Source organism: Otolemur garnettii, unplaced genomic scaffold (genome assembly GCF_000181295.1).
Source record: "Otolemur garnettii isolate 467f Iridium unplaced genomic scaffold, OtoGar3 scaffold00007, whole genome shotgun sequence".
Classification (NCBI taxonomy): domain Eukaryota; kingdom Metazoa; phylum Chordata; class Mammalia; order Primates; family Galagidae; genus Otolemur; species Otolemur garnettii.
In genome coordinates, this window is record NW_003852402.1 from 41,719,268 (window position 1) to 41,722,517 (window position 3,250).

The following is a 3,250-nucleotide window of genomic DNA, read 5'->3' on the forward strand; positions in this document are numbered from 1 at the left end:
CCCAGGCTGGATTCGAACCCACCACCTTAGGTGTATGTGGCTGGCGCCTTAGCCACTTGAGCCACAGGTGCTGAGCCATTATTGTATTTTTTGATGACTTCCAGGAGTCTTGTGGTTGAGTCTTTGGGGTTCTCTAAGTATAAGATCATATCGTCAGCAAAGAGAGAGAGTTTGACCTCCTTTGCTCCCATTTGGATGCCCTTTATTTCCTTGTCTTGCCTAATTGTATTGGCTAGAACTTACAGCACTATGTTGAATAGTAATGGTGACAGAGGACAACCTTGTCTAGTTCCAGTTCTAAGAGGAAAAGCTTTTGGTTTTACTCCATTCAGTAAAATATTAGTTGTGGGTTTGTCATAGATAGCTTCAATCAGTTTAAAAAATGTGCCACATATGCCTATACTCTTTAGTGTTCTAATTAGAACAGGGTGTTGGATTTTATCAAATGCTTTTCTGCGTCTATTGAGAGGATCATATGGTCTTTGTTTTTACTTCTGTTAATACAGTGGATAACATTTATGGCTTATGTTAAACCAGCCTTGCATCTCTGGGATGAAACCTACTTGATCATGATGTGTGACTTTTTTGATGATAAGTTATAATCTATTGACTAGGATTTTGTTGAGAATTTTTACATCTATATTCACTAGTGAAATTGGTTTGAAATTCTCCTTTTCAGTTGGGTCTTTTCTTGGTTTTGGTATGGGGTGATGTTTGCTTTGTAGAATGTGTTGGGGAAGATTCCTTCCTCTTTAGTTTTTTGGAATAATTTCTGCAGTATGGGAATAAGCTCTTCCTTGAAGGTTTGATAAAATTCTGCTGTGAAGCCATTCAGATGAGGGCATTTTTTTGATGGAAGATTTTTTTATTGTTTCTTTACTCTCAGTGCTTGAAACTGGTCTGTTCAGGAGTTCTATTTCTTCCTGGCTAAGTCTAGGGAGAGGGTGTGATTCCAAATATTGACCCATTTCCTTCACATTGTCAAATTTCTGGGCATAGAGTTTCTGGCATGATCTTTTCTATCTCTGTGGCATCAGTTGTTATTTCCCCTTTATCTTTGCAGATTGAAGTTACTAGAGATTTTAATTTTCTATTTCTGGATAGTCTGGCCAAAGCTTTATCTATTCTATTTATTTTTTCAAAAAACAAACTCCTAGGCTCAGCACCTGTGGCTCAAGTGGCTAAGGCACCAGCCATGTACACCCAAGGTGGTGGGTTTGAATCCAGCCTGGGCCCGTCAAACAACAATGTCGGCTGCAACCAAAAAATAGCCGGGCGTTGTGTGTGCCGGGCGCCTGTTGTCCCAGCTACTTGGGAGGCTGAGGCAGGAGACTCGCTTGAGCCCAGGAGTTGGAGGTTGCTGTGAGCTGTGATGCCATGGCACTCTACCCAGGGGGACAGCTTGAGGCTCCTGTCTCAAAACAAAAAAACCAAAACAACTCCTTGTTTCATTAATTTTCTGAATGATTCTTTTGTTTTCAATTTCATTGATCTCTGATTTCATTTTGGATATTTCTTTTGCTGGGTTTAGGCTTAGATTGTTCTTTTTCCAATTCCATAAGATGGCTTGTGAGTTTATTGATGCGCTTTCTTTCTGTTTTTTGAATGTAGGCTTCTAAAGTGATAAATTTTCCTCTCAGAACTGCTCTTGCAGTATCGCACAGGTTTTGGTAGCTTGTGTCTTCATTGTTGTGCTCAAGGAAGTTAATGATTTCCTCTTTTATTCCTTTTATTTCTGCACCCAACTGTCATTCAACAGAAGGCTGTTTAATTTCCATGCCTTTGTGTGGGATTCAATGTTTTTTGTTGAATTTGAGTTCCACCTTTAGTGCCTTGTGGTCTGAGAAGATACAAGGTAAAATTTTAATTCTTTTGATTCTGTTGAGGTTTGTTTTGTGTCCTAGGATGTGATCAATTTTGGAGAATGTTCCATGGGGCATTGAGAAGAATGTGCATTCTTTATCTTTGGTATGGAGTGTTCTATATATGTTTATCAAGTACAGTTAGTTGTTCTAGGATCTCACTTAAGTCCCTTATATCTTTGTTTAATTTCTCATTAGAGGATCTATCCAGTTCTGTAAGAGGAGTGTTAAAGTTCCCTGTTATTATGGTGTTATAGGATATCAAGAATCTGGGAGCATTTAATTTGGGTGCATAAATATTTAGAATTGATATGTCTTCTTGTTGTATTTTTCCCTTGACTGAAATACAGTGACTATCTTTGTCTTTTTTGACTTTAGTTGCTTTAAATCCACATGTATCTGAAAATAAGATTGCAACTCCTCTTTTCTTCTGAATTCTATTTGCTTGAAAAATTGTCTTCTAACCCTTAACTTGTTTTAATTTGTCTTTTGAAGCTAAGTGTGTTTCCTGCAGACCACAAATGGATAGCTTGTGTTTTTTAATCCAGTCAGCCAATCTATGCCTCTTCAGTGGGGAATTAAGCCATTAACATTTATTGAGATAATTGATTAAGTGTGGTAATGTTCTATTCATTTTATTTTGTGAGAGTCCATTGCTTAGTTTTATCTTTTGCATCATTGTGGAAGTTAGGTTCTGTCCTTTAATTTCTGAGTTCTTACTTTGCTGTTGATCCATTGTGATGGTCAGTGTGTAGAACAGGTTGAAGTATTTCCTGTAGAGCTGGTCTTGTTGTGGCGAATTTCCTCAATGTTTGTATACCAGTAAATGATTTGATTTATCTGTCCATTTTAAAGCTTAGCTTAGCAGAATATTGAATTCTGGGCTGGAAATTGTTCTGTTTAAGTAGATTAAAGGTAGATGACCATTGTCTTCTTGCTTGAAACGTTTCATTAGAGAAATCTGCAGTCACCCTGATGGATTTGCCCCTGTAGGTCAACTGGCGCTTACTCCTGGCAGCTTGAAGAATCTTTTCTTTTGTCTTGACTTCAGACAGGTTCATCACAATGTGTCTTGGAGAAGCTCTGTTAGAGTTGAGGTGACCTGGGGTCCAATATCCCTCTGAAAGGAGTGTGTCAGAATCTTTGGTGATATATGGGAAATTTTCATTTATAATATTCTCTAGTACAGCTTCCATTTCCCTGGAGCATTCTTCTTCCCCTTCTGGATACCTATAACTTGTATGTTTGAATGCTTCATAAAGTCCCACAAGTCTGTCAGTGAATGTCCTGCTTTTTCTCTCTTCTTTTCTGCCTCTTTAACAGTCTAAGTTATCTTAAGAGCTTTGTCCTCTACCTCTGAGATTCTTTCTTCTGCATGGTCTAATCTG